A 27,532-nucleotide genomic window follows, 5' to 3' on the forward strand; every position below is an offset into this window, starting at 1 on the left:
GGCAGTCTTCCTCTTCCCACCCTTTGCTCCCAGTCCCATTTTACCCAACTCTCTTTGTCCAAGAACCTGCATTGCAGCCCTACAATCTCATGTGTCCCTGTGCAGACTGAATATATTCATTGGTTCCCTGCAATGATCCTCTTGTCTAGGCTCGTATAATTTATGAAAAGAAAGTTTGTGAAAGTTTAAATGGGGGCTGCACCATATTTAATTCAATGCCTTTTGATCGAGGGCCACCCAGAATTGTGCTTTGCAGTGTGTGGAATATAAAAGGAATACATAGCCCCGTCCTTTCTGTCAAGGAGTTTGCAATATTCCTGGGAATAGACTTTGGATGCTGAAGTAATTACAGGATACAAGACAGTATAGAGCAACACAATTAAATTATGTAACCAAGACCAAAAATATAAGGTGCAGACGACATTAGGTCTGGTCAGCGCAGGCAGGATGGAGCTCCAGGGAATAGCTTGTAGAAGAGATGGAACTTGAGTTTGTCCTTGAGGGATGTATGGATTCGGCTGAGTGCAACTTGAAAGGAGAAAGGCACTTGAAATAGTGGGAAAAGAGGGAGGAAAATTGCAGAGCAGAAACGATGGGCATGATGTGTCAGAGGGAATGTGAAAAGCTGCCCTAACCAGAAAGAAGGGGAAGGGAGGTCTCAGAGCTGTGTTAGAACAAGGTGGATGAAAAGAATATAAAAAAACTATGGAAAATCTTGAAGGGCACAGAAATGAATTTGAACTTGAGACATGCCCTTAATCTCTCTCCCTCCATTCCTTGATGCTGGTTCTTTCATAGCCAGCAGAGAACTCACGCATTGGCAGTCAGCATGACATGGTGCGAATATGGGCCCTAGAGAAAGAAAGTGCTGACCCTGAGTCACATATGACCTTAGCAAAGTCATTTAACTGCTCGGGCTTCAGTTTCCGCTACTGTGAAAATGGGCAAATCAATGCCAGTAAGTTAAGGTTGCCTTAAAAACACAGAGATAATGCGCATATTGCACCTTGTGGGTGTAAGTAGACACTCTTTTATGAGTTTCATTCATTCTGTATCTGTTGCATGTCTACTCTATCCAATGCTCTGTTCAGCACTAGGAAAACAAAACCAAAAATACACAGTGTCGCTTCTCAAGACGTGAACACATACAGTTTAAAACAATGGAGAAAGCAGCAGCTTGGAGTTGAAAGCCATTGCCACCATTTACTGGGCGTACGAATTTGGGGAAACTATTAAATCAGTCTGAACCTTGGTTTCATCATTTGTACAATTGGTCTAACAGTATCTACCATATAGGCTAACTTGGGAATTAAATACAAATATGTAAAGAAAGTGATATAGTACCTGATGATTGGCAACACTCAACAAATAATATTTATGTTACAGTAGAAAGGCAGGCATAAAAAAATAAACTTTAAAACAAGAAGTAAATGACTGGAAGAGAGTTGGAGAAGTTTTCACAGATGACAAAATCCCTGCACTGAGACTTAAATAGTGAATAGGATCTGCTGAGGGCGCGCGTATTGGGGAAACATTCCTGAAAGAGGAAGCAGCACAGGACAAAGCTTAGAAACATTAAAGGACTAGTATCTTCTAGGGCAGGCAGGTAATTCAGTGCTGCTAAATCATAATAAGCTCCAGGAAGAGGGTCCAGGAAGTGAGAATGGCCAGAAAGAAGGGGCCAGAAGAGCCTGGAATGCACTGGAAGGGGTTTAGAGCCCATGCAACAGGCAGTGGGCAGTCCTTGTTTAGTATTAAGAGGTAAAGTGACACGACCAGCTCTCTATACTGGAAAATTCTCTGCAGTACGGAGGAGAGGGGCAGGAAGAGCAGTAAGAGAGCTATCGAAAAGATCTAGATGGGACAGGAGATGAAGAAGAGGTGATGATTATTGGAGACATTCACGAGTTGGTTCCAACAAACTCAGTTTTGACTGGGTTTTAGAGGAGGGTAGAGATGGGGAAAGGATCTAGGATGCTTCTCTCCTTGCTGGAAGATTTCTTGAGAATAAGAATGCAGATGGGAAGCAGGTTTGGAGTCAGGATGAGACATCCTGTCTGGGTCGTGAATTTGAGGTGCCTGTGGAATATCCAAGGAGAGACTTGGACATGTTGTCCTGCAGTGGAGAATGAAGAACTGAGATGGCTGCTGATACGAACCTGGACGTTGTTGACACGTACGGGTGAAGGTCAGCCTTGAAAATAGACTTGCCCAGAGAAGAGGCAGTTGCCAAGTCAGGCCATTCCCGCCTACTCTCAATCATTGAGCTGCTCAAGCAGACTCAAATCCTTGAGGGCGGAAAGATAAACCTCTGCATGAGAGCATGCTGCAGTGTACCCAAGGTCAAAGAAATCCATTTCCTGGCGTAGCTTTTCTCTACGTAGTCGAAGTTTCATTTGTCGGGAAGGAATGAGAGGGAGCACACGGAGAACAGTTCTTGGATATTGAGGGACTACACACAGAATGACAATTATAAACAACACTGTCTCTAGAAAAGCACTTCATTTACAAAGCAGATTTGACAGCTCAAGTTGCTTTTTGGCGGAGCAACCCTGCCTTGCCCCTGTGCGACCTGGTGAGCTTCGATTACAGCTTTGATGCTAGCTCTACCACAGAGACCCCCTAAAAGGGGAGTGATAAATGAGGTCCTGTCAGGCTTCATTCCCCGGGTGGCCTTGAATCTCTGCCATTATCTGTTACCTTGCCAGCACTGACAGTGATGAACACAAGGCAGGCAGCTAACGACACCCCGATTCATTACCCAAAAAGAAGGGAGAGCAGAAATAAAGGGAAGGTGACTGCCATGTCGAAGCTTCCCTCACATCAGTGCCATTTTCCTCCTACAGGTCTGAATGGTGAAGAAATGATGGAGCCCATTTGTCTCAGAGAAGGGCTCTAATGATACTTAGAACAGAACAAGTCACAACAAAGCTTGCCGAGGAAACTACACCGGCCTCTTCACGGTCAAGTTCTCCACAAGCCTCACAGACATAAGAAAAACATTTATAGGGCCTGGTTTCCTTTTAGCCCACTCTTACTCTAGGAAAACACTTAAAAAAAAATCAAAGACGCATAAAAACATCCGTCTACACTGCTTGCCCATGCTAAATTGTTATTCATTCCAAGAGAGTACACAGTTTCTCTCTGAAACATTATACTAAGCCTATGACTCTTCAGGAGCAAACATTTTAGGCAGGCCCAGCCATTGCTTCCCATAATAGACATTTATCGTTCAAGTGGTATCTGGTTCCGCTCTAAGCAATATTTCATCAAGATTTTTGTTTCAACTGGGTTTTTTTCCTGACCTCATAGGAAATGAAGGCTTTTACTTCATTGGCTTCTTTTTCTTCTCAATGGGGCTCCCTGCGCTACCTGAAGACATTGTGCATGTTCAAAATAAATACATCTTGAATCTAATTCCCACAAAAGACAAGATTTTCCATCTTAATCCGAACTATCTTAATCCAGGATGTTAATCAGAGCATGGTTCTGTGAGACACTAAGAGGAAGGAAATTTCAAAAAAGAGGAAAAGTAGTTCCACGGTCAAACAGAATTGAAAAACCCTTGGTTTATACCTTCCTTCAGGTTTCTTTCCTACAGGACTTTTTCATGGTCCTTAATATGCCAATGGACATTTTGATTCCCCTAAAACAAATATAATATGTAGTATTTTTCAATAGGTTTTCTCCCCAGAGTTTTTTTTTTTTTTCAGAATATTTTTATAAGATATATATCTAGGCCACACTTCGGAAGCTATTGGTCTAGCCTTTCCCACAAGCCCTATCTTCTCACTCATTTATCCCATCAACAAAACCAAATGATTTAGATTCAAGCTATGTTCTCAATATTTGGCAAAATGAGATAGCCTGAGGCTGGAATACATGTTAAAGAAGATGTGGCTTCTGACCCTAAAGAATGAATACATCCTAGCCTTTATTTGGCCCCCATGTATTCTGCACTTTATCCTAATTTTTCCCCGTCTAAAAGAAAGAAGCATCAGTTAAAGAAGATGCTGAAGCAGAGAGAGAAGCAATAATCTTAAATTTGGGACAAAGGCAGTGGGGATGATTAATACATGGATTTTATCCTTGCTCTTCACTAAAGATCAAATTCTCTTTCTAAAAAGTAGCATAAGGCATTACCATTTCTTTTGAAGAGCATTCCAATTTTTTTTTATGTTAGTGCGAATGAAAGTGGTCAGAGCTTCAGAATACCTAAAAACTACAGCTCAAGTTAAAAAACAAAAAGTGACGAATCCAATAGCAAGCACAAAAGGGTAACTCACTTTAATATCATCAGACGTCTTATGTGTTTCTTGTTAAGCATCATATGCTGCTTCTTTAGATAAGACATATACACATTTCTCATGTTGGTTATTTGGTTTCCTCTAATAAAGTAAGCTACTAGTTATGTTCAAAATAGCTGAGGAAATCTGAAACCTGGGCTTTGGCACAAACAAAATTTAAAAAAAGAGATATGAACTAGCCAGCTTTATTTATGAGCGTTTGCTAATTAAGCTATGGATCAAAGACAAAAATAAAAGACTAGAATTTTCATTACCCAAAGAATCTTAAACTAGTATCAAAACAGTGTGTAAGTGGCAAGCTTGTAATGACTAGAAATGGACTGCAAAGCCTCTGTGATCTTTTTCATCTTAAAAAGCAATCAGGATTCTGGTGGGGAGAACCGATCATCCAAGAACTAAAGTAATATCTGGAAGAGATGAAACCATCATTATAAATTAGAAGCAGCCCATCATTCATTTTTCTGCTCTCTTCTCTTCAGGAGAAAGTAGACTCTCTGAAAAAGCTTACAGCCTTCTTTCTTCCTTCATGTGCTCCAGGAATTCAAAAGCCAATTATGATGTTTCCTAAATAATGGACAAATAAAGACATCTACATTTTTTCCCCCTCGTTCCCAGTGGCAGATTATTTGGATCCAGACCTCACAGAGTTTACCAGTGATAGGATGGATATAATTCTGTGGGTTTTGAACACAATGAGGTTTCTCTTTCCACCACATCCATGCAAAATTCTTTCTTTCCAATTTCCTACAACCGTGCGCCTTCTACTTTTCCTGCAGAGCCATTTATTTCTGCCTGACCAACCTGAGCTGTTCCGTTGCCTTGCTACCCACACGGTGACAAATATACTCCCTCATTTCTAAGTTTTCTGAGAGCTGGAGGATTGATGGGCATGAAGGAAGAGCTGGGATCACCAATGCAAGGAAGGAATTCATCTTATTAGCTTCTGATTTGAGTTAATCACCAGGGAGATAATATTTTAAGCTGCAAAAGACTTCTTGGAAGTTTCCAGAATTTCTCCAGAGACACAGATCAATAGACCAGAATAATCAAGAAAAGAGAGCAAGTTTGCCAAATGCCACTCACTTGGTAGGGTGTTTTAGTTGAGTAAGCAAAAGACTTTTAATGGAATTATTCCAACCCAGTAGAAAGAAGGAGCAAACCAGCCCTCCAGGGAAGTGCCTCCAAACCAAAGCTAAAGATAAAAGAAAGGGTGACACTTTAATTCCAATCTCTAACCCTCAGCACAGGGATAGAGATGGCACTTCTTTGTTATGTTGCTCAATTGACAAATAGCTTTCCCGTCACACTGAGCAATCAACGCCCTGTCCACTCAAAATAATGCATGATAACATGAGGGTCCAGGGCCCCATAATTTTGCAGAAGACTCCTCTCTCCTCTTTTAGCTAGAATAACTGAAAATGAAGTCTGCTTGATTGCTCTGAGGGCTCCTTCTTTGATGTTTAAATATCAGCCCCCAGAGCCCAAACTAAACTCCCATCAGCAAAGCAGAAGCTCTCAGTCCTGTTACCCTGAACCAGGCATGAAAATTCAAAATTTTTAAAGCAAAGCCTAAATTTTAAAAACAGAGAAGAAATCACACCTGGTAAGGTACAAATAACCAGTAAACCTCTTGCTCCCAAAAACATTTCAGAAACTTTTGTCCTCAACTTGATATGCTCTTCTCGTTTTTCTCATCCCCCACCCCACCCGCCTCCGCTCAATCTCTTTTTCTTTCCTTTTCATTCCTCTCAATCTCCCTCCAGGTGCCTTTCTTCTCTGCTTATGGCAGCCACTTAAGCATCCGTGGGTGCTCAAACTTGGCTTACCTGGCAGGGGGGCATGGAGGCTGCCCAGGAGAAAGGAGACACTAAGAAAATATAAAAATCTGAGCAGGAACAAAGCATTTCTTTAACTTGAAGTCAAAGGTATTTTCCTTAGCCCATGCTGCATGTGCTGTATTGTTAAGTTCTATCAAAGGGGTTCATATCTTAGGAATCACGGGAAAGTTTCAAACATGACTGATGGCTGGTCAAAAGAACATCCACAGCGCGATAAGCTGCAGAGAGGGAATGTGCTGAGCCGGTTAAGGATTGCCTGGCTGTGCCTTTCAAATTCCTTTCATCACAATCGGTGACTGTAAGCACTGCAGGGTAAGAACAAGCCAGGACTTTGTGGAATATTCTTAACCGCTGATATGTAATCCATACAGCCAGTGGTAGCGGCCCGAGGATAAAAGATTTAAAGAAATGGAGACACAAGGACTGATTTTTTTTTTGAAAGGCAACTTGGAAGGGGGAAAAAAAAGAGTGAGAACAGTAAGATTTATGTTAACCCATTGGGAGTGCTCTGGAAATCTCTTTGATGAAGGATTGAGATTGCTTTGAAGCAGACTTTATTGAAGCAAAAAGTAAGTGTGGTGCCCGGGGACTCGGGTTGACTGGGTCACTTACAGTCTTCCTGACTTTGAGTTTCCTTTTTCTTGCAAATTCTGCATGCTACCAAACTCCTAAATGCTGCTCTACAAAAATACTCTCCTTCTGAAGAGGAGGCTTTTATTGAGCCTTAGTAATTAGTAGAAAATTGACTGGGCGGCAGGGCGGGGAGCAGGGGGTAGCGGGGGGACATAAGGTTAAAAAACAAGAATCCAGAAAAGAGAACACACACACGTGCACAAACACATCTCAGTATAACATATAAAAGGCTACTACATAGTCTTAACCATTATGCATGACTTTTCTTACCAGGAGTTCAGGTTTCAAATACAACACTCCAGGAGAGTTGTGAACAACTCATGGGGGAAGTATCATGGGGAAGCAAAATGGTTAACAGTTTCCACAGCTGGGGGAACAGTGGCTGGGCCACTTTGACTTCAGGAACTGGAAGTCAAGATGCTCTTGGCTAGAAAGGAGACACCAACAAATAGAGTTTTGAACCATCAAAGAATTTGCACGGAACCAGGAATACAAAAGCTTCCCTTAAACAAGTGGGACTGCCAGTTTAGGGATCATGGAAGAAATCCTTAGCAGAAAAAGATTTTTTTAAAAAATCAAGGAGGAAAAAATAAAATTAAATTAAATTAAAAATAAAATAATTAAATAAATAAAAAATCAAGGAGGAAAAGAGACAAGTACTAATGAGTGAAATAATGACGAGAAAAGGACACAATGCTGACGATCAGGAAAAACTGAAAACATTGGACTGTCCTTTCTAGCACAAGCCATTGGCTGTGGCTGTGCTCAGGATGTTATTATAATCATTTTATGCTTGTCAGCTGTGACCATAGAGTAAGGAGACCGATTTTTTTTTTTTTTAAGAGACAAACTACTGCTTATCCATTCAAATGGTGTTGATTTTTCAAAGAGATCAATACTGGTGTTAGATTGTAAAGTCCCTGATACCAGCAAACTATTGTCCATGTGACTAATGTTTTGCCTCTGAAGGCAGTTTCCAAAGGGAAGTCCCAGAAATGGTTTGAGCAATCACACAACAGTGTCCTTAATACCACTGGAGTCGGTGTTTAACCTTCCCAGAAAACTCTTTGGAAGAACAATACTAATCTGGCGATACAGGTTCAAGAACAGTAGTACAGAAATCAGGCATTGGTCACAAGATGAAGTGACAGGATTATTGCAGCAAGGGGGGATTGATCCTTCTCTATAGCCCTTTTGACAGATACTAAGAAAGAAAGCAATCTGGTTACACTGATAAATGAAGAAACCACTCTAGAAAATATGAAAGCAAGAGCAGCGGAGACTCCACCTATTAGGTCATCATAGCTCCAGAAACAAAATGAAATCATTAGGCTGCCATTTGCCCTGATAAAGAAATGCAAACACAGCGTATTCTCAGATGTTTAGCGTGCTGATGTGTTCTACCGAGAGTCACAAACCCAACACTAATGGCCAAGGTGATTCCTAGGGAAATCAATAATACCACTACCTGGCAAACATTCAAACCCACTGCCTCCTCTTAGATTTTCCATGAGAGAGCAAGAACACTTTAAGACACAAAAACTTCAATATCTTAAATGAGTATCTGTCTAGAAGCAACTCATTCTTTATAGAAGGAACCGATCAAGGGTCATAACAGTAAATGGATACATCTCCTCCATAGGAGAAGACCGAGCGGCACCATCCCACTGAACCTCAGAGAGTGTCAAAACAACAAATGCTGTGTTGTTTTGTAACATCTGGGCCAGTTTCCTATGTTTTATTACACTGCCCGCCATTGTTGGAGTTCCTCTGGGGTGGTCAACACCAACGCCTTATAATTATGGCATTCTTATTTGGCTTATGGGAAAATAAACAGTGAACACATAAACTTTGGGAAAGGTTTTTTTCTACTGTTTCCAGCCTCTATAAAATCAATTAGTTACCTGAAGCTTTTTCCCAAACATGAGAGAGCTGACTCAGCTTCAATTGTTGAATTCTGATACTCAGAGGAAACCCGAAATCCAATACAACAGGTCAACATATGGGCAGATGTGATGAGCTCCAATGTGGCATCACTTCTAAGGCTCCAAGAGATGAGCAGGGCCCAAGCAGGGGAAGTTCTTGAGGTCACTGCAGGGATCATAGTCAGAAAATTATCACAGCTGATTTCAGACTTGGGGCTAAGTCCCAGGAAAGCACTAAAAAACCAATATGAGGAAGAAATGGTTTCTTTACCATGACTGGCCAATCTCTCTGATAAGCCAAGTTGATGTTTTCTGTTCAGCCTAAATTGATGTGTTAAGGGAGAAAGAATAGAACGAAATGACATTTGTTGAACCTCTATCATGTGCCAAAGACTTTATATCACAACAACCAGCGTGAGAAGAATCATCGCCTCCACTTGTGCAGATGAATCAGTTGAAGACTCTGAAGTGATGTGATTTATCCACCATCACAGAGCTTGCAAATGGCAGATGCGAGATTCAAACCTCCGGTCTCTGTGGTGTATCTCAAGCTGGGTACTTCTCACATCCCTAAGCCGAGCTCAAGTGAAGGCTCACAAGGTGTCTTACAGTTGTTTCTGTTTTCAGGCAAGCAGTACTAGGAAGATCCGACTTTATTTTTTTTTTTTTTTTGGAAGATCCGACTTTAGAAGAGAGAAATGAATTAGGATAAAAACTCTGTTTTAAAAATAATTTGTCTTTCAGTTCCTTTAATAAGGGGCTCACCTGGAGCATCTTCATAAATAGGAAGGATTCGTTCTCTTGCATGAAGTAGGTGTATTTGTAGAAGTTTGGGGTCTTTTTTTTCTGTTGAATCACAAATCCCCTTCCTCATCTAGCTCTTCACTCTGCCCCCCACCAGCACTGCTACCAACGACTCCCAGCTAGGCCTCAGGGGAGCCACAGCAAGGGGCATTTAACAGGTGAAAACAACTGAGGAGCCTGAACTTGGTCATGAGACGACAGGGTGTGACCCCTCCACTCTGAGCTCCCCTCTGCACTGGTGTTCTGACTCACTTGGCCCAGCCTCCTACTAGAAAGCTGTATGGCATCCACTTTTCAGTGTCAGGCACTCATTAAATTAAACATAAACACTATACTCCACGGGGTCCCAAACAAAACCATAATTCAAACAGCGCTTAAAGGCCCTTGGTCACCATTCTGTTTCTCCCATCTCCAGCCCGGTTCAGAAGCCTCATAACTTGTCCTCTCCACAAGTGACTTGGCTACAAAGCAAGTTGTTTAGAGTATCAGATAACAACCTCCCTTGAAAGAAACTAGTGAGACATTTTCGAAAACAGGGTCTGTAGCAAATGTGGTCACAGGAATCACACAGCAATCTCTCAGGACTCATTCCCTTAAGCATCACCCTAATGATGCTGCTCCCAGTCTAAACGATGGAGAACAGTGCCCCAACACCCCCTAAGGGCTGTGACGCCCCAGTATTTTCTCTACATCTGATGTGCAGGGAAAACTGAACGGATGACAGTGCCAAAGGACTTTCTCCTGGTTAATAGAGAGAATTTGAGATCACCTGGAGAGTCTCGGTCTATTGCAAAGACTCTTTGGGCAATAATGAGACTTGCGAGATTGATCTGCCTTCAGGCAAGGCCTCTCCTAAACTACCCCAGATGAGGCTCTAGCCTATTTTAAAGACCTCTTTAGAAAGGAGAGTCTTAACTCTTCCCTCCTATGCAGGAATAGGGAGAGAAATCGAAAGGCAATTTATTTACATCTCAAATCAGCTTATATTGGAGTCAACATGATTGGCCAAACAAAACTGAACTCCATGACATCAGGTAAGTCGTTCTTAGATCGTTTGTAATGAAAGTACATTCCTATCACCAACTGATAGCATCTGAAAGAAGAAAATGCAACCGAATCATTTCCTTGATCAAAATTCTTCTATGACTCTCCATAATCCAAGGAATCTCACGCAAAGGAGACTAAAGAGAGAATCCCTCTTCTCACATGCCACACATGCTCTCTTAAGGCCTTGCACTTAGTGTTCGAGACAGCCTATGGCTCATGCCCTCACTTCCTTTAAGTCTATCTGCAAATGTCACTTTCTCACTTAGACTTTCCATCACTATCCTATTTAAAATTGTAATTGCCCAACACACACACACACACACACACACACACACACTGAACTTTCACACCTTTCTCTATAGACCTTATCACCATCAAACATACTCCGTAACTTATCTTTTTTTATTGTCTATCTTCCCCTATCAGAATAAAAACTCCATGAGGGAAAATATTTTGGTCCACTTTGCTCACCGTTTTATATTAGTTATTAAAACAGAGCCTAGTACATCTAGTACTCATTACGTGATTGGTAAGAGAATTCAATGAACATATAGCTTCCTGCAAGACTTAGAGTCTTGTATAAGCTTCCGGATCATTACCTTTTTCAAATAGGACATGGACTAATGAATATGCAATAGTTGTTTCTAGTTAGGATCTTACTTCTAATTCTCTTTAAGAGTCTGGAACAGGGGGTTTCAGCTGTGAGCACCAGAGCCTTGGCATTCCTCAGCAATATTTCTTCCCCTCGGCCCTCAACCCCTGTCTCAGAGCCATGAGAGGGAAGACCGAAAAGCAGGGCTTCTGGCTTCCCTACCCCTAACCTCAACCAAGACAGCTCTTCTATTACCTGTCTTATACACTAGGATTTTCTGTCAGATGTAGTGGGAAGGAGACTGTCCCATTGCTAAAAACATAGAAAAACTATAGCCTGGACCATGAGACAGAAAAGCATGAAAGAACACTGGATGGAGTGTCATAGAAACACAAACTTAATTCATTTAACGAATATTTATAGAGCATCCATTGCGTCCCCAGGTTTGTGCTGGACAATGGGAATACACAGACAAGTAGGACATAGTCAAACTCACCTTTAACCAAGTTCACACAACAAAACATAATAATACCCTTGGAAATTTTGGAAAAATCAAAGGAGAATTGCAGAAAGATGTTAGGGAATGTACCCTCTTTAGGACTCAGTTTCCCCAACTGTAAAAAGGGGGGGAGGATCAAAAATTAGCTGATATGGACTATCCCCCCCAAGTATAAAAAAATGTATGGATCCAAGTTTTCGTACCTGCCCTATAACCAGAAAACAGCAATCATTAGCTTCAAGCAATATTGCTGAATATGGAACATTTTGGCCAATTCATTTTATCATTAATAATTTATCTGGCACAGCATGATGATCAGTGAGTCCCAAGGAGTCTTTTAAATTAATTGGTTCTCTTCCATGTATGAGAGACTTTTATTGCATTACCCAACTTCAATTTCAACAATTGCACTGTACTATGCTAAATGCCACATATGAAGTAACCTTAACACAAGCTATGGAATCACAAACGTCATTGTTCACCATTAGCATCAAGTTTGTCTTTACATTTGAGACATTCTCCCACATTTAACATATTGAGCAAGGAAGCAGAGCTCTCTAAATCTGTTAAATTTGGAACGAAGAAAAATTTCAAGACATTTTCCTCCTCCCTGCCTTCAAATCATAACTAACATATCAGCCAGGAATTTGTTCACTGTCATCAACTACCAAAAACTGTCAAAAGTTACCAGGTTAGCATGACGATAATGAGTGGGATTCTGTATTAATGCACTTTGAGAATGTCTATGTTGAGCTTTTGAGGTGTATAAATCCCATTACACTTATGGTGCCCATGAACGTGGTCACTACCCAGAGGATCAAAAAAAAAAGACTTAGCATTGAAGGAATCAAGTCAATGGCAGTATTTCTAAACACAAATATTGGGGTATCCTTAATCTTAAGAAGAAAGGGAAAGATATGAAAGGAGATATTCTTAAATTATGAAGTGTTCACTGAATTTACTTCACAGTTCTGACACTGACTGACTGTCATAACTTGTCCTCTCCACAAGTGACTTGGCTACAAAGCAAGTTGTAGCCACTGTGCAGACATGACTTGAGTGTTTTGATACTGTTTCTTCATTTATCAAATGAGGGTATCAATACCTATCAGAATGGAGACAATCCAGATGTTTATCAACAGATGAATGGATTTTAAAAATGTGGTATATCCATAAAGTGGAATAATATTCAGCATTAGTAAAGACTAAAATACTAATACATGCTACAATATGGATGAACCTTGAAAACTAAATGAAAGAAGCCAGTCATAAAAGATGATATATTAAATGGTTCCATTTGTATGAAATGTCAAAAAAAAAAAAAAAAGCAGATGTATAGCAGCAGAAAGTAGACTAATGGTTGTCTGGGGCTGGGGTGGAAGGATGGTGAAATGACTGCAAAGGGGTATGGAGATTCTTAGAGGGGTGATGAAAACATTCTAAAATTGATTGTGGTGACAATTCCATACTCCATGAATGTACTAAAAACCACTTAACTGAATACTTTGTATAGGTGAACCGTATGGTATTTGAAGTATATTCCAATAAAGTTGTGATTAAAAAGTAATACCTTTCAGGTTTATTGTGAGCATTAAACAATATAAGAAAGATGAAAGATCTTCATTAATTATGAATATCCAAAATAAGATTAGCCATACAGTTACGTTTAAATTTTCCTCGAAAAAGATGCTTTCAATGCCACCTTCCAGTGATATCTTCAAGCCTAAAACTATCAAAGGAGCCACGATCCACCACATGCTCTTAACATCAGAGTGTCTACCCAGAATGGAGGCTGGCCCCATGATCCAGCGGTGTGGCAGGAGGAGTCTGTCCGTCTCACTAAGATGCCATGTTCCATCTCCATCGCTGAAAACTTGGGCATCTGTCACTTTAGACTTCGTCAAACTTCTAATTGTCTCATTACTTGATATCTTGCTCTGAACAAACGCCAATAGAGCAGACAAGGATCAAGGTGCTGGAAGGTGTTTGGATATAGAAAATCTACTGTAAAAAGAGCTGGTGCCAGGTGTACATAAAGCAGGAAAGCTGGAGAGGAATTTTTCTCATGTGATAGAACCATGTTGATTCCAATTCTGAAACCATTTCCCCTTGCAATTGGAGGGCATATTGGTGAACACAGCTTTCTCTTGTTTCATTTAACAACTGCTGTTAAAATTTTAGTGACAGAATGAGAAAGCCATTTAATGGAGATTGCCAAATGTCTGATGAGATGATGGTGGAAACCAAAGGAGGGGAATCCAACTGCTAAATATAATAAACTCAGGCAGAAAATCATTGATGAAAAAAGAAAATGGCACCTTTCTTTTTTCAAACGGGGTACGCGGATTAGATATTTTCTGCGAATCCCTGTTAAGTCCATTGTCTAGTTATTGACTAACTGAGCTTCAGTCCTACATTGATTTCACATCTGATCAAGCTAAGACCCAGAATCACTGCAAACTCATTGTCACTAAAGGGGAAAAAATGAACATGTGCTTCTAAAATTTAAGAAAATAAGTAAAAACCATAAAAGAAAACATCAATCCGGCTACCTGAAAATCTTAAACTACTTTTAAACAAAAGTCACCTAAACAAAAATCAAAGACAAAAACCAGATTGTGAACGATATTTAAGACAAATATGAAAGACAAAATGGTTGTATCCAGAAAATAGGAAGACCTTCTACAAATTGATAAGAAAACAGACAATCTAGTAGGAAAATAAACAAAGATACAAATAGGCAATTTATTGAGAAGGAAATACAACTGGACAAGAAACATAATGACAATAGGTTCCCTTGCACTATTAACCAGGGAAATGCATGTCAAATCACTGATGACATTTTGCCCCAATCAGTCAGGAAGAAGTGTTTAACATTTGAAAATTCCAAGCATTGGCGAGGTTTTAGAGAGAGAGGGAGCCATTTGCCAGCGTTGGCTGTGTAAATTAGAACATTCATTTTGTACCACCTGTCAAAACATGTCCACACCCATGGGCCAGCTTTTATACTTCTAGATATCACTTTTTAAATAAATAAAAAAATTTTAAACCCCTCTGAGCATACGCAAAGATGTTCATTGCAATAAGTACCATGGAACTGTTGAACAAAATGTATATTCAAGAGGTGAAACATATGTAGTGGATAAAATGAATGAACTAAAGAATGAGCGTGTGCGTATATACGCACATAGCCATAGGTTGTTTGGTTTACAAGTAATTTGCATTAAAATATGTAAGATACAATGTAAATATGGTTTTATGTGGCAAGACAACACCGTACATTTCATAGAAATACATATATATGTACGTTAGTACAAAAAACAATTGTCCGGAAGAATATAAACCAAATTCATGATTATGAATACCATAAAAAGGCAGCACTAACAAAAAGGGAGTGCCACTCACAAAAGAGAGGGCGAAATTTAGATGATAATTGACAAGAACTTCAGCTCTATCTGGAATTTTTTAATAAAAAACATATAAGGAAAATACAGTCATATGCTCCTTGTATATTTTTTAAAGTGCATGCTTTAAAAAAAGCCTGAAAAGAAGTCTATCAAAATGTTCAAGTGGCTTGCTTGATGATAGAAATGATAGATAGATAGATAGATAGATAGATAGATAGATACTGATATTTTCACATATATGGGGAAGAGTGAGGGTGGGTGTGCGTATGTATGCGTAGATGTGTTTCCCAAATCCCTCACGTTAAAAAAAAAAAAAAAGAAAATATGACTACTATAGTTTGTTATTCAGTCATATGGAATGACAAGCCCAACTGTAAGAGTGGCCTGGATTTCAGTGTGGTAAAAGAACTTATATATTACATCGGAGGGATAACCCACTAACCAATCCACTATTATCCAATATATTAAACATTAGATTAAAATCTTCATTTAGTTTAAGCTTTCACCTTGGAAATCAAAGAGAAGACCTTTGAAGAATGAGCAGGGCAAGTAGGTTTTTGTGATTAAATATTACTACATAATTTGTCTTAAACGCTTTTCCTTTTTAAAATGTCAACATAATTATATGTTAAATATTACCTTAATAAGCCCTAGAAATTCAAATTTTAATTATAGAAACGTAGGAAACATGAGCTTCTAGCCTCACATCATTTAACTCTGGCCCCATGGAGTTTGCAGGTTACACCAGAATCCTTCATTACCTGGTTACACACTAGTGGACAATATGACATTTTGCTTGGAAATGATATAGGATAATATGATGGAAAATAACTGCACTTTTTCTATTGTGCTTCTCCTGTAAGGCTATAAATAAGTTGAATTGTGCTCCCTTGATTTATGTTTATGACTATTATTATGATGATTTATTTTGGGTTGAGTGCTGACAGTGTGCTGAGTGCTATACCAGACTCATAAGAAGAAATGGTTATGCCCCAGAGGCTTACATACCAAGACAAACAATTCGGCCATAAAATACACCAGCAAAGAGATGCTTAATCTCAGCAGTACAATGCTTCTTGGAGTTTATATGTAGGTGGAGAAAATTTCCTCCACCTGGAGGAAGAAGGTTAATGCTCTTTGAAAGACTTTGAGGACCAGTTTTAGATAGAGATTTCATACAGGGGTAAAGAAACATCAAAGTTCATGCTCTTAGACATGGTACAAAGCATGGCTGATTGAGGGTTCCCCAGCAAACAGTTTCAGCTTTTGAGTTACATATTGTGGACGGAGATTGCCCTTCAAGGGCTTCAGTCTAGTAGGCACACTCAACTATCTGATTCCAGGTAGAGTCAATGTGCTACTTTGATATTACAACCACCTTAAATCTGTTGTGGAATAATATGTGTTATGGACATCTAACTAGATCAGTGTTTCAGAATGTATAATTTAAAGAACACCAGATTTGGAGGTTGTTTTTAGGTGTGACAAAGTGAAAAAAAAAATCTGTGGACAAATAAACTTGAGAAATTCTGGATTGAACAAAGTGACACAAGTATCTCTATCTCAAGAAGACTCAGAGTCATCAATCAGGCCATGAAAATTGTGAATCTCTGAGTTTGAACGCAAAATGATTTTTGGTAGAGCACTTCACAGGACCAGGATCCTGGGAAATACACACTGGGAAATGTCAAGGTTGGCAGAAGACAGACCAAAGAATAAATTAAACTTCCAATTTGTCTTAACCATGATGCTCATTGGCATCTTTTGCTTTCTGATTTGAGGGATCAAAAGACATAGTGCACGCTGTGCCTCTTTCAGCAAGGCTGAGCAAGGCACAGTTCTCCCGACCATGATCCAAGCATGGATAGTAGGTGGGGCATAATAAATGAGTCTACACTTTTGTGGTAGACAGCCTCCAAGATGGTGCTCAGTGATCCATGCCTCCCTGCATTCTTGCCCTTAGGTAGTCTCCTTCCACAAAGAATAGGGATGACTTTTGGAACATTGTGGAAATAATAGGATAGGATATTGTGAAAATAGTAGAGTGTGACCTCCAAGGTTAGGTTGTAAAAAATATCTTAGCTTCTACCTTGCTGTTTTGTTTTTTTAAAAGATTTTATTTATTTATCCTTGAGAGACACAGAGAGAGAGGCAGAGACATAGGCAGAGGGAGAGGCAGGCTCCCTGCAGAGAGCACAATGCAGGATTCAGTCCCAGGACTCTGGGATCATGCCCTGAGCCAAAGGCAGATGCTCAACCGCTGAGAGCCACCCAGGTGCCCCTACCTTGCTATTTTGGATCATTTGCTATGGAGAAGTTAGCTCCCATATTGTGAGAACATTTAGCAGTCCTATGAAGAAGCTTATGTGGCAAAGAACAGAGGCCCACCTACAGCCATCTCAGGGAGTCATCTTGGAAGCACCAAGTCAACCTTTCAGGTAAGTGCAATCTCAGCCAACATCTTGACTACAGCCTCATGACAGACCCTGCACCAGCTAACCTGATCCCAAATTCCTGATAAACAAAAACCATGTGAGATAATAAATGTTTGTTGTTTTAAGCCACCTCGGTTTGGGGCTGGTTTGTTACACAGCAATAGACAACTAACACAACAGATTTTTCAAGTTTTCAAGTATCCTGTTGTTTATCCATATGTCCTAATTTGAGGATTCAAAACATTTGATCACAGGAAGAAATGCTTGCCTTCTTCATAGGGTGAGAATCACTGAATCTCTATCAGTACCAGCACCAAAAGAGAACTCCAATAAAAATCTGTGTGGCACCCTTTGAGAATATATTACTACCACCCACTTCACTGAAAACTTCTATTTCCTAGATGGGGCAGGCCAACTTCATAATAGACTGATAAAATCTCAGAAATAATGAGATTTTTTCCCTTTTGGAAAATAGGCCCACTGATCAGGCTACTGAGAGTCAGAAAGTAGCCTCTGTTCTCAGTTGACACTGATACTGCCTAAGCTCCACTATGAGGTAAAGCTCCACTATAAGGTAAAACAGAAGGTTCCATCTCTTATCCTAACCGAGCTCGGGTGTAGAGATGAATCCAGCTCTCCTCATGTTAACATTAGAAAGAGGGAACTAAATGGTGTCCAAGGATGAGGCAAAGATTGGAAATAAGAGACACAATACAAAAGGCCTAAAGAAAGTTGTGCAAGATGGTAAGAGAGTTGAAACTGAGATAAGGACAGAGCGAGTGCGTCTAGAGGAACATGTCCTAGCAGCACATCAGCAGGAGCCCTGTAGAAAGGAGCTGTGGGAAAATGCTAAGCAACTTGGGAAAGATAGTGATCCAACCTAGACGTATGAAAAGTTCCCAGATGGTACGGGAGAAGCAGACTGGCCTGGAAGGAATAAACACGTGGGTTAGGCAAGGCTCACAAAGCAACAAAGGAGTAGCATGCGCAAAAGAGGCTCTGAGATGTGTGACAGGGGGCACATGAGTGGGAAATCAACCATTATGAGAGAGACCTATCTGAGCTATGACCTTAGGGTCATACCCAAAAATGAGAGGGGGAAGAAAGGAGGAGAGGGAACGGAGGGAGAGTAGGAGGTAGAGGAGAGCCAGAGAAGTAGGTGGACTTCTTTGCTCATGGTAGCCACTGTTCTCCTTAAGGAAGTTTGGGAAACACTTGGCAGCCGTCTAGCTGAGTATGGATTTCTGGGTAAGGAGGTAAATCATAGGAAAATAACCCAGGGCCATCTGGACCACAGATGCCTGTGACTCAAGAGTGTAGGGTACTTGAGCGTCTATCAGTCTCCTTTTAAAAGAATGGTAAACTTTTAAGGAATTCTGCACAAATAAGTTGGAATTATTTTCACCCATTGCACCAAATCCAGAAATAGTCCATGACCAATGATCCATTACAGCTGCCGGTAGAAATAAATTTACTTGAAACTTTGCAACAGGCTCAATACACAATCTTGCCCATGGAAACGCACGTAGCGGTAATCAGTATTCCTCTCTGGCCCCAGACCTGGTGGATAATTACAATTAAGCTTCAATGGATTAGCTGCCAGCGGGACAGTAGATAGTGAGTGGTATTTTACATCTCTACTTTTTCAGCAAATTTGGGCATGTGGGTTTATTTCCTTCTCCATAGAAAACAAAAAAGTTATTTCCAATTAATTCAGGAGGCCATCAAAATTACTGAAAATGGTACTGTTCCCCATGGTAGGATGAATGAGGTACAGAACGACTCTCCTCATTGTGTTAGAAATGCAAGGGTCGCTCATATTACTTACAAAGCCCCTAGTTTACATTTTCCAATTAGGAGATAATCAGTGTGCCATTATGAGTAAAAATTGTTGGAATGACCTTTTGGCTGTATATTTTAACCAGCAAACCTTTGGGGAGGGTTTGATTGAAAGCATGACAGAAGAACAAGGCAAGTTATACTGATGATAAATAAGAACAATTATCACACTTATTATCTGATAAATAATTTATTGTGATTTCCCATTAATCCATCTCAAGCCACCTCCTGGATAAAAATACACCCCAAAGACTGACTTCTTCAGCTTTTCCCACATCATGTCAGAAATTCTTGTCTGAAAAGCACAAAGGAAGCATTTACCTGGAATATAAAGAGCTGTCACTGCATACTTGATCATTTTAATCAGGGCTGATAAATTATGCCCCTTATATAATGGTAAATCAGTACTTGGCTCTCAGTTTAAAAAGAAACAAAGCAAAACGAAACTTGCACGAGGCCATTTTGAGAAGCCATAGCTCAACAAGGAGCCAAAATCACATGGCACAAATCATCATCATTATTTTCTTCTTATATCTTGTCTCCCATTCTTATCAAAAAGACCTCAGCCTACGCACTCTCAGTCAACACCTACAGCAATTGCAGAATGTATATATTATTAATTGCAGAATGTATATATTATTATAAGAGAATAATTAAATTCTCTACAACTCTCCATAAATCCAATTGGTAAGGATTGGTTGAGTCTATAAAAATGATTCTAAATGTTGGACATTAGGGATAAATGTTGCTGCTTCTACTGTACTCTACTTGATAATTCCAACAGGCATCTATGTATTATTGTTGGTCCTGATGCCAGATAAGGAAGATAGAGCTTTTGTACATACAGATCACATTTCCCCAGTGACTTCATCTACTGAAGATTTTTTTTTTTGGAGGGGGGAATATTAATACTATTTTTCCCTTCGTTTCCTCAAATCTAACCCCATTTGTGTCTCTTATTCAAAAATGAAGTCTTAATTCTGCTTCTTCTCTTTTTTGGTAGGTTGTTCCTTTTCAAAATGGATTTTTTTAAAAGCAAATTAAGTCAATTTCTTACTATTTACCTCTGATGTTAAACATACACCCTCTATTAGGATTTTTTTTTTCCCACACTTTTATCTCTTGACATTTTTGGTCACCACTTTACTATTATTCACCCAGTCATCCTACCTATAAGCTTGGACTCATTCCACAGGATTCCAGGAACATTTTTAAATCAACAGAACATTGAAATTGGGTAGAAATCCATGTATCATTATCAGAAATTACAAACTGGCATTATCTGATCCAGTCTTCCCAACCACAGAACTGAGTTATGGACCTAAATCCAAAGGGTACTTTTCTCTGCCTTCAGGTATCTGAAAGAGATTAAAATATTTTTTAAACTCGGTTGAGAATCTGATTATATAAACATTCAAGCTATTTGGCATCCTCAGAGTTAGGAAATACTTCCCCATAGTTACCCAAATTCCTCCATCTGCAATAGAAACCCATTTTAAATTTGATTTGGGGACTGGGGGACTTATTGAACTCCAAATTTCACAGATGAGGGAAGAGTGGGAGAGCAGACACCACAGTGCCTTATTGTCAGTGCGTCCTTAGCAATGGCTGAATGAGGGAGGTGGAATTTTTTATAGTTATTCCTACCCACAGTCAGAGAGCTTTCTACCTACCATTATGAGATGAGCCAGGATGAACTTCATGAACCCCAACGAGAGCAGCCCTGAGAGACCCAGCCCCACGTGCTTTACAGAGCAAAGCAATGGGATGGAGAATTATGGTATAGTTCATGGCATTCTACAAATAATGGGTAAATTTTAGATTATACTCAATTTAAGGACTAAGACACTTCTCTTAATTTCTAACGTATCATACACGTCACAAAACCTCCCTCCACGTAGAATCATAGAAACTGTGTAAAGAAGCCTAGAAAAACCAGAAAGAAAAATGCATGCAGCTTTCCCTTGCCTGACATGAGAAATAGATTTCACTAATGCAAATCAGGACAACTGAAGGTCTCATGATAATGCAGCATTCAGTATTTTAAAGCCACACCATGAGAATTCATGAAAGGAAAGAATTTTTTTCTCTCTCCTATTTCTTTAGCGAATGCGTATGTGCAAATGCGTGTGTGTGTGTGTGTGCGCGCGTGTCTCAGATGACACAAGTACTGACAAAAAAATAAACGGCACAACAGAAAGAGTACTCTACTCTCCTCTAACAAAATGAATATGAGCTTCTCATAGGTGTGTTACTCTTTTTATTTTTTTTTATTTTTTTGTTCTTTTTTGTGTTTTTTTGTATGGTTTTTTTGGTTGTTGTTGTGTGTGTGTGTGTGTGTTCCTCTTTTTAAAAGACAACTCAGGGATCCCTGGGTGGCGCAGCGGTTTGGCGCCTGCCTTTGGCCCAGGGCACGATCCTGGAGACCCGGGATCGAATCCCACATCGGGCTCCCGGTGCATGGAGCCTGCTTCTCCCTCTGCCTATGTCTCTGCCTCTCTCTTTCTCTCCCTGTGACTATCATAAATAAATAAAAATTAAAAAAAAAAAAAGACTAAAAGACAACTCACTTTGAAAGCTGGTAACCCAACTCTCCCCAACTGGAAACTCTCTGGAAAATTAGGTAGATGGTATTTGATTTACCAAAGGCTAACAGAATGCTTATGGGCAGATCCTTCTGTTTTAACCAATTCCAGAAATGGCCCTTCTGTGACGATGCTTGTGTTAGAACATTCCAGCACTCCCTACCATGCAGAACAAAGCTCACGTTTCACACAAATCCAGATATCCTCGGGCCTCCCAAGTTACCACCTGTGGATTTGGATCTAAGCAAACAGAAACCTAAAAGAGGAGAAAAATCATCAGGAAATCTTGTAGGTGCCGATCCACAAATACTGGGAGCCAAGGGAAATAACCAGGAAGTGATGCTGCCAGAAAGGGAATTATGATCCGGTTGGCCTTGGGGAACCTGTTGGAATAAATCAAATGACTGAAATGTCAATACTGAGGCATGCAATCTGTGAAGAGAGGACAAAGAGGTGGGGCAGGGAGGGCTTACGCTATAGATCACAAAGGGTTGGACCCACAATGAAATACAGATGGATGATAAAGGAAGTAGCAACGCTGAAGCTTTATGAGTTAAGGTAAAAGAAATATATGAAATAAAGGGGAATTAGCAGTGGGGGTCCCCTGTGCACTACTAAATCAGGATGCGGTCACTGATAAATTACCATAGAGGGGCTCAAACAGATACCCACGTCCCCCTAAGCAAATAAAACGTAGCCTGCGGTATAAATCTTAGACTCTCCCTGCCGCTACCCAGTACGATGTCCCAGTGTGCTTCCCCTCCTTCTCCTCTTCCTCCTTTGACTCCCAAACAAGTGTGAGCCTGAGACCTCAGTTCAACTTCTCACCTTTGGATTAATGACGACATTCCTGGTTTCGGTGCTGCAAGTCCCTGGGCCGACGTCGACCACTCCGGGGTGGGAAGGCGTGGTATAAGTAAGGCCAACATAAGGAAAATGCTAAATGACAAGATCACAAAACTCTACTACTCTAGATTTCAATTACGGAGACATTTCTTAAGGGATCATAAAAAGAGCAAAACGCGGGTCATCTGGGAATTTTTAGAGTTGTGTTGCTATTAGTTGCTTGTTTCATAAAGTGGAAAGGGCAGCTAGAGGTGAGGCAATTTGGGCCTGCTCACAACAACTAAGGAAGAAACAATCAGGACTCTCGGGGTGAAGGGCACTTGGGAGCATGACCTGATTCCATTTGCTATGCTGAGAGGAGCCCTATTTGGGCAACTTCTCACAGATACACAAAATTGGAAGAAGGTGAAGCCGTAAGAGAGAATGCTGCCCTGAAAGTTAAAACTCACAAGGGAAAAATCTGTGAAGCAAAATTACACTGTGAAATGTCATTCTCTAAAGGGCTTAAACAAGAAGTGTGATAAATGTTATTACTCTGCAGCGCCATAAGGGTGTCGAGGACGCAGTCACCGCTCTGATTTTGCCCAACAAGTGCAAGAAGGCAGTTAGGGGAAAGCAGCCCCTGTCTCAAAGTGCTTTCAGCCTAAAGGCTGCAGGGAGAGAGGCACAACGGGAAAACCACTAATACAACCATCCAGCTCATACATAACTTCGGATCATCACTATCTGGTTGCCCTCTTGGGTTTAAAGGCACCATGGGGTCAGGGTAAGCGAAGAATGAATAAAGTGAAAGGTCAGAAAGGTCCAGAGAAAATCCACTCAAGAACCAAAAGAAAACCAGCCTAAACCAATCTTTAAGACTGATTTTCTTAAAGATCTCAGCAAAACAGTTTCGAGAAACCCCCTAATGTCACTTCGAAATCAGGCAAGTGTGTCTAAGACCGGAGAACAGCTGCACTGCTAATCTGGGATGCAGATAAAGAGTATCTAAACAGTTAGAAATTAACACCCGTGGGGATGGTGCTCAGATATGTGATCACAGAAACTTTACAAAATGTGTGTGTGCGTGTGTGCATATCGATACGTGTGTGCGCGCGTGGACGTATCACGTCATGTCATCATGGACTCTAGCAGCAGTGCAAGAGAGACAGACTTTTATGAACTAAAGTGTTATTTGAAATATTTTTTTTTAGTCACCCTTTGCAGAGGGTGGACATTAAGGCTATGTTACCCGAGTTGTAATCAAGCCTTCCCAGGCTACAGCCCCTGTAATGTGGTTTCCCAAGAAGGGTCCATAAATTAAGAGGAGGATCTGAAGGTGCCATGAAAGAGAAGGGCAGAAAGGGTCAAGAATCAAAGAAGGAGTTTGTTCCCCCAAATTCTCCTTAGACGCTCAAACAACTGGCCCTGAACGAGGAGTGCTCCTTCCCAGTGCACAAGGCTATCTCCGAGCTCATCAGTGAATCAAAGCCACCAGCAAAAGCAAGACAGGAGACTCTGAGCTCAGCTTTGGGCTTCCCCCGCAGGGACGCCCAAAGTCTCCCTCACAAACCTGCACAGACTGATGAGGAAAGGTACCAGCGACGTACTAATTTTTTTTTTTTACAAAGAAAGTTATAGAAAAACATGGGTAATATGATCCCATTTTTGTTAAAATACATACACGCTCAGTGGTTGAGCGTCTGCCTTCGGCTCAGGGTGTGATCCTGGGGTCCTGGAATCGAGTCCCGTGTCAGGGTCCCCGCATAGGGCCTACTTCTCTCTCTGCCTGTGTCTCTACCTCTCTCTCTCTGTCTCACATGAATAAATAAATAAAATCTAAACACACACACACACACACACACACACACACACACACACACTTGTACCTGTAAGTATTTCATGAGCGTAGAAAAAGACCTAAAGCAATATGCAACAATCTTTAATGGTGTTTACTGTTGAGTAAGGCCAGAGGGAGGGCTCTTACTTCGACTTGATCCATTTTTTGCAATGTTTCCATTTTTATAGTAATCGGGTCTTATTTTTATAATTATTATTATTATTTTTATAATTAAAAAAAAAAACAACTCTGATTTTCCCTGAATTCAACCTTGAGGCCTCCTAGCTGCCTTCCAAGACTGCTTGTTAATATAAAGTAACACTGGTCTATTCAACTTCCCCGAACTCTCTTAAGGTCGAGAGTTTACCTTCCCCGTGAAAGACAAACAAATGAAGCTGCTGCTCCAAGTGAAGGAGACGAGACACGGGACAACCATGCACAGTGCGTGCGCACCTGGTCTGGATCTGGACCAAAGGAGCTTATTTTTGTTGCCTTGCCATGTAAATTGACAAAGTTTGAATGAAGTCCGCAGACTTAGTAGAACTGTCAGTCTAATTTCTTAATTTTGATGACGGTACTCTGGGCATATAAGAAAATATCCTCACTGAAATAGAAGCAGAAAGAGGCATCTATCTTGTCTTCTGCTTCCGCTTAAGTAGGTCAGAAAAAAAGCATAGATAGGGATACACACACAAAGAGAAAGAAAGAGAAAGCAAATGTGGCAAAATGTTAGTTAGCATTTGGGCAATCTGGGTAGAATTTATACATGAATCCTGTGTACTATTCTTGTAACTTTTCTTAAAATCTTAAATTCTTTCAAAATAAGGTCTGAAAAGAAAAAAAAAACAGAAGAAAGAGAGGGAGGGGAGGAGAAAGGAAGAAACTTGTTCTAGTCTTTGCTTACAAAGGGTGCTCTGCTCCTCTGCTCTGTGTAGTTGGTTTTATTCATTTACATAGTCTGATCTGACCGACTGATTTCCTTCAGAGGAGAGGTGAGTTCTCACAAATATTTGAGATGAATTTAGCTCGTAAACACCTCGACATATTTCATAAGCAAATATTGATGACAGGTGTGAGCAACCCGATTTACTAATAGGTCAGAAAAACGTGAGAAATTTGGACAAAGTCAGAATAAGTCAGTGGCAGGATTGGAAATAGAAACCAAGTTTCCTAGCAGCTCACTCCGTATGATTTTTTAAGCAGGAATTTTGTGATGCAGCAGCTATTCTATGGTGGAAAATTGCCCCTGGGAAGCTACAAGAGTTCATCAAAGGCAGAGGGTCAGAGTCCTCTGTCTGCTACGGTGAGACGCTGGTCATATTGCTATGCACCCCATAAATCACAAATAATAATATCCCGAGGCATTCTCCTCTGTATTAAAAGATAAGAACTCTGTTTTTGTTTCCAGAACCATTGCTCTCTTTCCCTGCTTCACATGGCTCATGTAATTCAGAAGATAGACTTCATTCAAAGAATGAAAAATAGGTGAGTCTGACTCCTGGTGCCTCTCTCCATCAATCCAGCAGGCCGCAGCGCGTTATCTGCCTTGTAAGTAGCCCGGCTCCCTCTAACAAGATGAATTTTGTTTCTAAAACAGGTTTGCACTTAGGGGTTCGCCCCCCGGCAGCGTTAGCACCACTTGGAAAAGGATGCGCTGCTCTGGGAAGCCCAGATGTGGGCCTTGTCGAGCGCACATGGGCCTCCTCCTTGGAGGGAACGAGATGCACAGGCCCAGCCAACAGCAAGCCCTCGCAACGCGCGATCAGGAGACGTTCTCCGTGAGTCTGGCACAGACAGAGAGGCAGGCAGCCTCCAAAGTCAGCCACCAACTAGGAATGGACCCAGAGGCTTCCTGCAGGCCGCCCTGGCGTGGACTGAAGCCTCCCCACTCTCAGTGTGGCCCACACCTGCAGCCTCAACACCACCACCCTCCTTTTTATATATCTTGTCCAATGGCTCACGTTCCGCCCACATCCATCATCATGATGTTCGGGTCGCAGAACACCATGTGGCCACACTGAGTGGCCACAGCCAGGAGGTGTGTGGACTGTGCTGGGCCCCAGATGGACAACATTTGGCCAGCGGTGGCAACGATAACTTGGTCAATGTGTGGCCTAGTGCTCCTGGAGAGGGTGGCTGGATCCCCCTGCAGACATTCACCCACCACCAAGGGGCAGTCAAGGCTGTAGCTTGGTGTCCGTGGCAGTCCAATGTCCTGGCAACTGGAGGGGGCACCAGTGACCGACACATTCGCATCTGGAATGTCTGCTCTGGGGCCTGCCTGAGTGCCGTGGATGCTCAATCCCAGGTGTGCTCCATCCTCTGGTCTCCCCACTACAAGGAGCTCATCTCTGGCCATGGCTTCGCCCAGAACCAGTTGGTTATTTGGAAATACCCAACCATGGCCAAGGTGGCTGAGCTTAAAGGTCACACTGCCCGGGTCCTCCGCCTGACCATGAGCCCAGACAGGGCCACTGTGGCCTCAGCGGCCGCAGATGAGACTCTGCAGCTATGGCGCTGCTTTGAGTTGGATCCTGCACGGCGTCGGGAGCGGGAGAAGGCCAGCGCGGCCAAGAGCAGCCTCATCCACCAAGGCATCCATTGAGGACCAACTCATTACCCCAGTTTTTTGTTTTTGTTTCTTTTTTATTTTTCTAATAAAGTCATGTCTCCCTCAAAAAAAAAAAAAAAGAAGAAGAAGAAGTCCAGGCCCCTTCGTGGACACGTCGAATCAGGATCTGCACTTGAGCAAGATCTCCGGGAGACTCTGCGGCACATTGGAGTGGGAAACATGGGGCAGAAGAAATGGGGCAATGGAGAGCTCGAGCCAGGGAGGAGCACAAGAAAAACTCTGCATGCACGCGGGCGTGCGCACACACAGACACACACGCCACTGGGAGGCAGAGAGGACCACGGAAGACCCCCTGTTCCAGTCCGAACTAGCCCCACTCTGGCA

General features: G+C 41.3%; 1 long non-coding RNA gene across 5 annotated transcripts in view; it reads right to left on the reverse strand.

The window, feature by feature from the left end:
• Positions 1-27,532, reverse strand: part of LOC121493735 — a 65,764-nt gene that overhangs the window by 13,946 nt on the left and 24,286 nt on the right. For 4 of the 5 annotated variants that reach the window (XR_005988542.1, XR_005988544.1, XR_005988545.1 and 1 more), the window contains one exon: positions 18,775-20,684. This is a non-coding gene — a long non-coding RNA (uncharacterized LOC121493735). Of the gene's footprint in view, positions 1-8,682; positions 8,870-18,774; positions 20,685-27,532 lie in introns of those variants that run through there. The other variant, XR_005988543.1, reaches the window with a different exon arrangement.

Source organism: Vulpes lagopus, chromosome 6 (genome assembly GCF_018345385.1).
Source record: "Vulpes lagopus strain Blue_001 chromosome 6, ASM1834538v1, whole genome shotgun sequence".
In the NCBI taxonomy this organism is placed as follows: Eukaryota; Metazoa; Chordata; class Mammalia; order Carnivora; family Canidae; genus Vulpes; species Vulpes lagopus.